The sequence below is a fragment of the Manduca sexta genome, chromosome 27 (assembly GCF_014839805.1).
Source record: "Manduca sexta isolate Smith_Timp_Sample1 chromosome 27, JHU_Msex_v1.0, whole genome shotgun sequence".
Taxonomy (NCBI): Eukaryota; Metazoa; Arthropoda; class Insecta; order Lepidoptera; family Sphingidae; genus Manduca; species Manduca sexta.
The window spans coordinates 19,727,915-19,741,340 of NC_051141.1; the positions used below are offsets into that span (position 1 = coordinate 19,727,915).

Below are 13,426 nucleotides of genomic sequence, written 5' to 3' on the forward strand. Positions count from 1 at the left end.
TGTCTTGACTATTCTTAACAATTATTAATGCGTGTGAGGTTTAAGGTTTGTTAATTGAAGCACGACTACTTTGATGTGATATTTTTGAAGATTTAAACAACTTATAGTCAGCCCTAAATAAATATACTTTCATTGGAAGATGTTCCATATGATGAACATAGTTATTCATACATTCACTCATCACATATACAAAGATCCGTATTAAACAATTTTTTCTACTTAAACATTTTATAATCCCTTTTGTGTTCATTACACTCTAGGTAGCTTTCTGGGAATAACTTTAACTAAATAAAAAACGTTCTTATTTAACAAATAGAAACATTCAATTAAATTGCTAATATTGTCGGATGCTGTAAGGGAGAAAATTGAAAGCCTGCAAGTGGAACTAAGTGACTGTCGGTTAATTGTTATTATTAACGTACAAGGTTTGTTATTCTTTTGTGGCGGAGTTGAAACGATAATTCATTTCAACGGTTAGAAAAGGATTATATTACTTCCTTTATTATTTAACGATTCAATTACGTTGTAGAGAAAAATGATAAGTTATTAACCAGTGTGCTAGTATAATGAATTAACGTAAAATAACAATGAATTACTAGTGGTAGGTCTCTTATATATGAGATTCCGCCTGGATAGGTACCACCGCAATGTCTATTTGCTGCCAAGAAGTATGTCACTGTTGTGTTCCGCTTTGAAGAACATTATAGCCAGTGTAACTACTGGACATAATAAGACTTAACATTTCATGTCTCAGGATGGCGAGCGCAGTGTAATACCAAACAATACTTTGTAAATAAAGGTGTTGGATGGTGTTTCTACTGTTTACGTCATTCGTATAGCTTACCATCAGGCGAACGGCAAGCACGTCTCGTCATTCAAAGCATTAAAAAATGATTCTTACCAATTAACGTTTCTAGTTACGGTATTTGGAAGTTCCAAAACTTCTAATAGCAACGAAAGAGACATGTTAACATTTATTCTTAAGGAAACTAAATTAATATTGATTAATAACTTTAAAATCTTCTTTGCAACATAAATTTAACGTTTACTAATTTCTACGTAATTGTTGATTTATGCGATAATATTCTAATATTACCGTTGGAGTTGTGATATCAACTGTTTAACATCCATATGGGATCAAAAACGTCCCGTGCATCAAAGCTCGAGGTTTTGCTGACAGCTAAATTTGTATTGATTCCTCGTTGATCCGATACGTAGAGTGCATTTGGTTTAAATCTAAATAGTTTCAAATAACATTGCTGGGAGCATTTGTAATTTTTTTTTATTAGTTTCGCACACACAAACAATCACACATTTGTGCCCGAACGGGTATGAAGAGGCGTAACCAGGGCACCCATTTTTAGTGTGTTCTGTCCCATGATGTAATAGGAGGTGGGCCTATCGGCATATCGGGCACAAATTCTAGACTCCAGGCTGATACTGAGCAGAAAATTCCAAATATCACTTTGCCCGACCCGGAATTCTAAACAAGAACCTCAGAGCTCTGCCGTAAGTATTAGTATCAACTTATGATAAATGCGATACAATCCTGAGATGCCATAGCGAAAAATATTTGAATGAATCAGTACATATCCCATGTTACTCAAAGTTCACTCAAATCTAATAAATGATTTTGTTTGGCTTTGGATTACCTTTCCATCAACAACTTGTACTCCGTAAAAACCCCGCAAGTTATAATCTGACCTGAGAATCGAATCCAAAAACTTCTGTTCTACGTCACATACAACTATGCCAGATAATTAATAGTTTATCAACAAAAAACAATTACACCTCACATCGGTTTGCGGTTTGGACAAAACCTACGAGTTCAATGCAATATAACGTTTTTAATTGAAAGCATTCTGTTGATGATTAATGAATGACCTATCGAATTGAAAGCAGATTTTCGTGTCATGGGTACGGCGCGGCTGTATGTAGGTTACGCAAATATTTGCACTTATTTATAGTAATTTGTGCACCAATACGGTGGGTTTTGTTTTACAAAATACGCATTATGGCTGTCAATGGTCCCTGAATGCTTATATATAATTTACATGTTGTAGATAATGAAAATAATGTAGATTGGAACTTTTGCTCTGAAACCCGAGTAGATATCGCCGCATTATTCATTTGCTACCATGTCTTTTGACCGCTGCGCGTATAACCAATTAACTAGATATTAGATGTTTAAGTTATTATATATTACAATATTAAATATCTCAGCGCAGAGAGACGGTGCTGTGACAGGCAAGCTACCCGCCTCCCAATCTGTGATAAACTTAGCCGCTCCAAGGTTACCCACCTCAACACTTCCCACTCCCGATTGATCCTGGGAGGTCAACGACAGCCGCTCTGTTTATAAACAAAACACGCTGCCTCTGCTAATTAGAGTATAAATAAGGCAAGTAGAACGCGCCATACGACACCGTCTATTATGGAGGTATTTTTGATAACTATTTATTATTGCTCGTCATTTTTATGTTTAAGGCTATGGGTTAATGCTACCACAATTTATTGGGATGGGTGTTAATAATGAGACTACATTATGAACGCAAAACTACTACTTGTGGTAGGTCTCTCATTTATGAGAGTCCTCTTGAGTGGGTACCACCGCAATATCTATTTGCTGCCAATCAGTGTGTAGTCACTATTGTGTTCCACTTTGAAGAACATTGTAGCCAGTGTAACTACTGGACATAATAAGACTTAATACCTCATGTCTCAGGGTGGCAAACGCAGTGGAATATCAATACTTGTAATTCAAGGTGTTGATGGTTTACGGGCGGTCGTATCGATAACCACCAGGTGAATGGCATACTCATCTCATCATTCAAAGCAATAAAAAAACAAAAAATTCACGATTTTTTTATAGATACGGCCCCGTATTCATATCACCGTCGCCGCAGCACCCACTCATCAGAACTCAAAACCCGGCATTTCATGCATAAATAATTTCGCAATCCGTAAAACTCACAAAATGTATTCGGAATTATTCCCAAAAAGACACGTGTCCCAATTCCCTTTGAAGCGGCGCGCTGAAGTTAAACCCGATTACAAACTGGACTAAAGCTTTGGGGCAATAGAATTTCCTAATACTGACACTGTTTTTAAAAGCAAAATAAAATGTTTTTTATCGCATAGGTATAGTTGAACTGGGTGTAAGGTTCATTGATTCTCAAACACAATCAACACAGACTTTAAGACATTGTGACTACGTCCAGTCCCCCCCCCCGTGACGACGAAGACTGCAAAGTCTTCGAAACGTCGGGAGAAATTTAAAATATAAAAGACGGTATAAAATCTGAAAACATTTTTGATTTTAATCTCTAACATTCTCGTAAACATAAGAAAACATTATGCAACACATTCTTTTTGTTTTTCGTATAATTATGAGATGTCGAGAAGTACATTTTGCACTCAATATGGTGTCACGTATTTTAATTTAATAAGTATATTTATTGTGGTTCTAGAATTCGTTAAAAAACGTGCCCGCATCAGTTCAGCGGCTTCGAAACTGCGAAACATAGAAATAAAAGTATGTGCTTATTTTTTGTTACATGCGAATGACGGAGAATACGCAAAAATACATTGCAAAGATACACACCAATTTAATTTATACGGATTACAAAATCTATAAAACCTCTATGTAACGATAAAAAAATACATTAAATTTATTGATACTCCAAAACACTGTAATGTCCCGCGTCCAAATACCCTGAAAAGAGAAGATGTTTCACTGTCCCTCCTCTGCCGTAGTCTATAGTACGCGAACATCCTTGTCTATGCACCTTGAACGTAAAGCTCGGGTACAATTCACTCACGCAATGCAATTCTACATGACCGGCGTACTCTCCGTCCCGGGACATCAAAATTTCATAATCTTGGGCACCCTTAATGTCCATCCCGTAAGACCTGTCTCCAATTATAAAGTCTTTATATCGATTCCAATTAGTGATTATTCGATTGACAACGTTAAGTCGAATCTCTCGGTGTCGCTCTTGAGTGCCGTAAATACAATACGAGACAGATCTAAACATGCAATTCCCGTCTCCTCTGATGGGTATCACTCGCCGGGACATAATTAGTCGATTATCGATTGTTATCTTTTGTCATCGTCGCGTCACTACTGTTGACATAACTCGTGAAATGACTTATGAGTTTCAAAGAATTATTGTAAAGGATTTCTTAGTATTTCGTTTAAAATATAATTTGTCACGGATATATAATTTTGATTCACTGTTTTACAATATTTATTTATGTGTATAATTCCGTAAATTCCGAAACGTTGACTTAACATTGACAGATATTTTAGGGGTGCGTGAGTGGAAAAATAAAACCAGTGAGTTTAAAAATGACGGAATCTATTATCGTTTGTGTGTGTATTGGTTAATGGTGAGTTTTTTTAGTTTATTAGTATACAGTTTGTATACGTGATGCCATTCTGATGACTTCATAAGTTGAGAAGTTTCTTCTTGATTATATTCACGTTAAATGTGCAATGAGCAGTTGAATGACATGACAAGCAGTCAGCTCCTTCGATGGCAAGCGGTTTTTCAAATATTTTTTTATCATACCACTGCACCTGGTAGTAAGTGGAATTAGGTTTTGATAGAATATTGGCTAGCGATCCCTCGACAGCCGACACAATTACGCTAGTCTATTTGAAACTGAATATACACAGGCTGATCCCGGAACGCGATATATTCAATTGGACAATTACGGCGGATTCGACACCTTGTGTACGGCGATATCCCGTCGGATACAAGAAACCTGCCACCAGCAATTACTAACCTGACTGAAATACGCACTTTGGCGAAAACATGGACATTTTCAAAATTGCCTTCCATTATGTTCAGGAGCTGGCACCGCAGTTCGTTCTAGACTTACGAAAGATGTAGCTAGTATAAATTATGCATTTCCATTAGCACAGTATACTCCCCTACCTCTGGGATTAAGTCTCCCCTCCCGCGAACATCATTATTACTATCCGTCGCATAATAATATAATAATAATAATATCAGCCCTGTATTATATACTTGCCCACTGCTGAGCACGGGCCTCCTCTACTACTGAGAGGGATTAGGCCTTAGTCCACCACGCTGGCCTAGTGCGGATTGGTAGACTTCACACACCGTCGTAATTCCTATAGAGAACTTCTCAGATGTGCAGGTTTCCTCACGATGTTTTCCTTCACCATTAAAGCGAACGATAAATTAACAAAGAATACACACATGATTTTTAGAAAAGTCAGAGGTGTGTGCCCTTAGGATTTGAACCTGCGGACATTCGTCTCGGCAGTCCGTTCCACACCCAACTAGACTATCGCCCCTTTTTTTTAATAATATAATATAGTAAAGTATAATAGTAATATAAATAACAATGTGGCATATTGTAAAAAAAATATTAAACACCGTATATTTTAATCAATTTCCAAAAACAAAAATATGCTATTTTGAATTATTTTAGACCTATAACTATTCACCCTAGCATGGCACTATGTCTGCACTGAGTTTATGTAAAACAATGTTGATGGAAGATTTATCCTTAGACGACAGCATACCGGGCTTACACCCGCCGACTGGACGATGTCAAACCCATAGAATTCCAATGCGTATCACAAACAAAGCAACTCTATAACTTTAATTTTTATTTTTAGCCATTCTTATTCGAAACTTAAACACTTATAAACCAAAATTAACATGAATATGGCAATAAAAATAAGCGTGAGTCATTCGGAGCGGGTGATTGTAACTATTGTCCGTCTCTTTCACTCGTGCGCGTGAGAGTAAGACGGCAACAGCGGAGCGCATTCCACGGTGACGTCATACCCGACTCGAGTGATAAAGATTCCTTTTACGCGGTCCCCTTTAGTGTTGTCTAGCAATTTTGTCATTGGACATATTGGTCTTAAATGTGTAAAGTTTGAGGTGCCGGGGTCGATTTTCGGAAAGGGAAATTATTATTTAAAAAATATTAAACAATTGTCGTCCCTGCCTACCCATTTGTTGAAAGCGTGATTTTATGAACATTGTTTTATATATAAATGCACTTGCGATGGTACATTTTTTATATGATTGTAATATTATGACTGACAAAAAATTGGAGGAACAAGATTTTGATACAAAATTACTATTACATTTGTCGTACTTGATGACAAAATCACATATTCTCACATATCGCTAGAGATAATAACACCGCGAAGTTACAAAACAAGCCAAATTGAATTTGATACTTACCGAACTAAACTCATGATTGATAATCCCAAAATTTTGTTTTGGCGCTTACGCCGTATTGCGTTTACCCGACAATATTTTGCCAGCAGCAACTCCAGTAATCAAAAATACATAACATTTAACCCTTAAAATTACACAATGCTTTTCACTAAACAGTTTCAACGACCTACAAACCTACAAAAATGGTATTTACTATGGACCACAAAAAGATGCAAGCCAGTTGCACTCTCTCCACAGTAAAATACTAACTCAGCTGTCAATATTGATGTATTTAGGTATATAGTCTGGCGTTCTTAGGTATAAGCAAAGATAAACAGACCGATAACAACTGGAATGTTCTCTATATATATTATGATCTCATTATAGACAAATGTAAACATAGCCCAATATGTTTGCCGCTGTGTGGTTTATGAGTGTAATGGAACGGAGGTCACGGGTTTGATACTCCAGTCATGTTTTTGATAACTTGTATTTATAATCATTAGACGTGGGGGGTGAATGACAAAACTCTATTTATTATGTGGTAGGTGCACCGAACAATGACGTATATTCTATAGACACGAACGTCCATATAAACTATTTGTTCAAAATCTGAACTAAAATGGCAACTAAAACGTCACTGTGTTAACCTATTTATTCACTTGAACAAAAATAATTTTACTTATATGACTAATATTTTTCATTCAAATCCAAGTTTACACTTAGACTCGAGTTCTTATATCATGAGTGCCACTCCTTACACAACCACAAGCTGTAAATATTAACCATAATAGTCAGTTTGAATGGATATCAAATCATTTGAACACAGTGAATGTTCGGAACGCCAAATCTAGTACGTAGTACATATTATTTCAATGGCATCAAAACACCACATCTAACTTTGACTTGAAATTAGCTTTCTGAGATTCATATTCTAGATTTTTTTTCAATAATATCTGTATTTATAATATTGTTTTTTGTTTTCAATAATATCTGTATAAATCTTCAAGTCACTGCTATAAGCGTTATTTATACGTAATCCGTGGATAGCGTTGTGAGTAGAACATTTAACTATCACTATATATATGTAAAAATTTATTTGAAATTGTGACATTTATCTGGTATGTCAGTAATATAGTGTAGTACATTGTATTGAAAAGGTTTTGCCACTGTTTAGTTTCTTACCTTCAGCTAGGCAGTTTTCTTGTCTACTTATTTTATGTTAAGTTACATTCAAATTTATATTACAATTTATTCATGTTTGGCAACTAGCAAACATTTTTATATATTTTTTCTTGCATTACCTTGATTACGTATACTAAACGTGTCTTACGTTTCGTATAATTGCTTTCTTTTCTTTATAAATCTCTATTTGATGAAGCTGTTTAGAAAGTCCCACTGCTACAACACTGACATCGATTCACACCCAAATGTGTTTCCCAGAAGTCAAGTTCAAGGTCAATTGTTGTGTAATCATTGCCTCATTTATTCAGTAAACCGGTTTTAACAACGCTTTGGCATACAGATGTTAGTTTATAGCAAAAAGATGACAAACGAATATTGAGATATAGTTTTGCTCGCAGTTTTGTTCGAGTTAGTATTTTTTATACATTACTTTCTAGGAAATATTTTTCGATTAAAGTCCGGCTGTTTGGCGGTCTACTAATGTCGGAATAGAGTACGATTATAATCGTATTTATATTAGTACGACGAACACAAATTAGGCGATTCCAAAAAAATCGATTTACGCTAAATTTCATTCAAAAATAGAGTTTAATATTTTAAACAGGGAGTCAATATGAGTTAAATAAAGATGTTTTTCAGATTTCGATTTTGTGACTAGTCTAATAAATAAAATAATAGCGTAATAAAGTAAAAAAGCGAACTAAAAATTTAATTCATTTTATTGGATAATATTAATCCATGAATATTTTAGGTTTACATTAGTGTTGAGTTAGTTCGATATTCATTGAAAACACTATCTCATGCATATATAATTGGTTACAGCCAGTACTGTCAATTACATTCAAATCACTAAGTTCGCATAAAACCCGTACGAGCCAATTGACTCCGTCGGTTCACCTGCATCCCGATCCATCGTAATCCGTTCAATCGCTTATCACTTGATTACATTTCATAGCACACGATGTAATGTTTGAACACAAATTCTTCGCACTGATTAACATTCCATATACGGTTCGATAAATCGGTGATCATAGACGATTCAAATCGTATGGTAAAATCGTTGGTATAATGCTGTTCGATTTTTAAATCGCTTCACATAATGTATTTATTATTTAATTATTTTTTCTATATTTTTATAATTGGAATTATTATTAAAACTTAAATAAATAGAGCTATGTAGCTTTGAGATTTTAAGATTTTCTTACAGAGCTAGTTACTTTTACCTATGATAAGCTATACAGCCCGTTCTAGCTTACATACAGGTCTTAATGAGGGCGAAATACTATCCTATCTCGTAAATTATCTCCTCGACTATACAATCAATTAAATCAGTGCTATGTGGTCATATCGATTTGTCGGAGAATTTGGCTATTGAGTATTCGATTCATAATGAACTTTCTATTGACTCGGTGGAAATTAACTTGTACTGAAATTAAATTTGCAATAAGTACCATGTGGTATTTCAGCAATTCAAAACGTCTTTATATTCAGGGCCTTTTTGAGTACTATAAAATTGTTATTACGTCTTTTGGTTAAACACTAAAGAGTAATATCGATAAGTTTTGTACTTTTTCAATACAGAAAATCTCAAAGTTGTGACGTAAGACTCCGATAATAATGATCGGCTTTGCCGGTCTGAACTCGGGCGCGTTGATTTTGAGGAACACAAACTTCAAGGTCTTAGGGATGAGGTTGCGTCCTTGTTCCCGGCTCCTTCCCATCGTGCCAAGGACGTGCCTTGATATTGGGTGTCATGAAATTGAATATATTGTGAGCATCATTCTGGATATTTATATCACGTGGTTAATTTATAAACACAGTACAGATAGTAAATAATGCTACAACATGTTCACAGGAATTTAATATAATTGCGGCAATACAACGTCTCGTTCAACTACGATTTTATTATAGACTTTTGTTGCTTCTTTGTAGTTTTGCTGTTAAACTGTGAACAGTGGTGTTGGTAATATGTTTATTAATGCACTACATGTGTAATTCTACTCTTTACTTATTTAATGTGTAACTGTTTTCTGTTCCTCTTGAATAAAATAAAAAATAAAAAAAAAAGCTGATACATACGACTTTTAAGGTATGCACAGCATTCTCAAACGAAAAAAGTCTAGATAAAATTACTAATTAAAATTACAAAATTCCATAAGACTAGAAAATACTATAAAACAGAGCTTCGTTTCTGGAGTAAAATGAGAGAAAAACAACAATAAAATTTGAAAATAGTAACAATGATATAACTGAAAAATGAAATATCACTCTCCGACCCGGGATTTGAATCTGCGACCGCAAACTACGCCACCGGGGCAGATAGAATGGAGCGCAATTGTTTACATTCATTACGGGGAAGTTTTATTGGCTCGAACAGAAATATTGGTTTGAAATGCAAATTGCGTTTTCAGTAGAAATGGGAGCAATTGTAGCCACCGGATGGGCTGTTGATTACGGATGTTTATATGGTTCATTATATCTATTATGGCCTAAAGTTATTGCCTCTGCTTCGACGATCGATATGTTTTAAAATGCTGAATGTTATCTATACAATAGATAACTAATACTTCGTGAAGAGTTTTCTTGGAAGTCGCTTTTTCCTTTAAAAGTAGCTATTTAATACCTGTGTCGGTTTAGTTTGCACTCATTTCGGATTAAACTAGGTGAAACTCTTTAGCTGGATTTCTATGTCTTCCAGTTTATAAACATCACCAAACATTTTTTTAAAACCTGTTACATTCTACTATTCTTAGTTAAAATAAACTTATGTCTCCCAAAAGGTCGAGATGATCCCGTTAAAATTCAATAATAAAGTTATGGCGTTCGAAGGCTCCGTTAATGAAGTTATCGTGGTATCGAATTTTGTGGATGTAACCTAGTATTGTGACAGCTAACGATTTTAACGAAAATATTTGATTAAAATAGAGCGTATGCGTGAGAACAGATTAAAAAAGTGCAAAATGAAAATACAACTATTCGGATTTTCGCGGTGTAAATATATTTTTATTTTAAGTCTAACATTCGCGTAAACATAAGAAATCATTAAGTGCGAAATTGTGAGGAAAAGCGTGAAAAAATATTTTATAAATAATATAATATTTTTTTCTTGCTAGTGTTTACAGGTCGTGTTATTTAAAATTATATAACTCATTCGCTTATTTTTTTTTTTTTTTTTGTCGATCTATAACATAGAATATATAATTCAGATACAATAAGTAAAATATTATTCGTTACACGTGATTCATTGTTATAACTTTATGATACTAGCACAAAATACATGTCGGATATTAATATTTTGACCTTTATTTCGTCCCCCTTGTTCATGGCACGGGTAGAGAGTATTCCAGAGTCGATGCTTATCGATCAGGTCATTCCCATATTTTATTTTGTTTTCTATTAGCAGTATCGATGGTAGAAAGGCGTCTTCGTAACAGCCCTGGTGTTTGAATTAAAATCTTGAAATATAACTATTTTTGCTTATTTTTATCGCGGTTTTATATATTCTTTATAAAAACGCGCCCTGAATGACAAGACGGGCTTGCCGTTCACCCGATGGTAAGCGATACGACCGCTCATAAATAGTCGAAATACCATCCAACACCTTGAATTACAAAGTATTGTTTGGTATTCCACTGCGCTTACCATCCTGTGATATGAGATGTTAAGTCCCATTATGTCCAGTAGTTACACTGGCTTCAACGTCCTTCAAACCGAACGCAACAGTGACTACACACTGCTGCTTGCCGGCAGAAATAGACATTGCGGTAGTACCTACACAGGCGGACTCTCACATATGAGTGACCTACCACCAGTACATTATCATGTTCTCCCGATGTTTTGGAAGACTTTACACCCTTCAGGGTAGGGGGGCTAACTGACGAGGTGTGATCACGGACGTGACCACGAAAGCTGTTAAATCTTCGAATCTTCGTGAGAAAATGATATGAAAAACCGCCATAAAATCCATAAAGAATATTATTTTAATCTCTAACATTTGCGTAAACATAAGAAATCTTTATTAAGATCTTATGAGAGATCTCCTTTATGCTTGTCATGCATCTCATGTTGCATAATAAAACTCAGATACGATGCGGATATTTCTTTGCTTTGGTTCTTTGTAAGGAGTAACTGACTAGAAGGCGCAATGAGCTTATTTTATTTCTAAAATTGAATGTCAAGAGTAGTTGAAATATCAATTCCAATTTATTTATATTTATTATATGTTACTATGTAAATATTTTCATGTAGGTTTCATGTGTCTGCCGTCAAGTAAACTATTTACGCGTACTGTGTGCTATCATAATTATTGTATATAGGATATTTTAGGCATTATAATAACTAGATCCTACTTATATAATAGATTATTAACGAAGATGTAGGAATTTGATTCAAAGTACTGCCTTTATAGAAATTTGTATACATTCATTGCCTATAAGTCATAAGCGACTATTCATAACATCTGTCAAAATCTATATATATATATATAACAATGAATCCCTATTTCCCTTGGTCACGCCATCAGGCGTGAACGTCTGGACCGACTTCACAATTTTTTGTTGTTGTGTTTGTTATGTCAGGAGAAGGATCTTATTACAGAAAAGTAAGAAAGTTGAGCGGAACGTTAGAAAATTTAAGAAAAGTAATTTTCAGCGATTGACCGAATGCGTGCTGTAAATTCATAGTTAAGACGGGACAACGTCTGTCAGTCAGCTAGTAATTAATAAAAATAAATATAATTCAATGATAATTTATAATATCCGATAAACTTCGAATAAACTCCGTTTTAAAAGTCAGACATCCCTTTTATCCTAAATCGGCCGTTATGCTTCAGTTGCATCTGAAACATTTTATTAATCACACTACAATTGGAATTGAAATATAAAATTGGATATATTCAATAATTCGGATACTATAATGGAGCTTATTGACGCGAACAAACGTGCGGATCGTGTTAAATTCGGATATTTAAATATAAATGGGTGTTGTCAATTTTATTTGGATGGAAAGTAGATTCGTTAAATTGATGTTGAATCTAACAAACAGCACAAAGGAAGATCAGCGCTGGCTTTACTGTCAGCATACTGCTGAGTTAGAGTCTTTTTTATGACAAACATAGTTTTAAGTGTTTTTGTTATGTATTGTGTGTAACATGTGTTTGATGCAAAATAATTTCTTTTCTTTCTTTCTGATGTGTTATAAAAATCAGACTGAAACTAAAAGTAATATATATAATATGAATTCATAAATAATTATTAAAATTGTAACTAGCGTAGTTACTATCCTATCTCCATTTAATTTAGATCTCCAAGCTGTAAATGGGGCGTTCTCAGTAAATGTCAGAATATTTGTGCGAGATATTTCATATCTAGGACCCATTCATTCAGTTTTCATTGAATGCCACGTATTTTCATTTCTTGATATAACATGCCGGTTATTAAAGATAAATGCGGCTTCGAGTTTAAGATAGTTCAAGCGTTTCTATCTAAATAAATTTAACTGCGATCTTATACTGTTTATAATAAAATGGTTTATAATTTTTAATACGTTTTTATTAATCTCGTGTAGTACACATAATGAAAATCGTTCGGCAATCAAAGCCATATACGTAGGAAAATCGATATATATATGTACTACGTACTAGATTTGGCGTTCCGAACATTCACTGCGTTCAACTGAACTGAACTGTCATCCATTCAAACTGATTTTAGTATGGTGTCAATATTGATCCTTGTGGTTGTTTACGGAGTGGCGCTCGTGGATTTGAATAAAAAATATTATACAAATAAGTAAAATTATTTGTTATTTAAGTGAATAAATATGTTATAAAAATGACGTTTTGGTTGCCATTATAGTTCAGATTTTGAACAAATAGTTTATATGGATGTTCGTGTCTATAGAATATACGTTAATACGTAGGAAATAATATGAATACCATAGAGGGTCAACTATGTTTCAGATAGCGGTCGTCGCTTCCCTCCGTCACGCTCAGTGTAAACACAACATTATAATAATTATGCATTAGTAATTAT

General features: G+C 34.4%; 1 protein-coding gene and 1 long non-coding RNA gene across 3 annotated transcripts in view; both read left to right on the forward strand.

Moving 5' to 3' along the window:
* The window catches only part of LOC115441442 (Krueppel-like factor luna), a 147,389-nt gene that overhangs the window by 30,623 nt on the left and 103,340 nt on the right, over positions 1–13,426 (forward strand). The gene's annotated exons all lie outside the window — the stretch shown is intronic.
* Positions 3,312–13,426, forward strand: part of LOC115441443 — a 97,463-nt gene continuing 87,348 nt past the window's right edge. The window contains exon 1 of the long non-coding RNA XR_003938467.2: positions 3,312–4,392. This is a non-coding gene — a long non-coding RNA (uncharacterized LOC115441443). The remainder of the gene's footprint in view (positions 4,393–13,426) is intronic.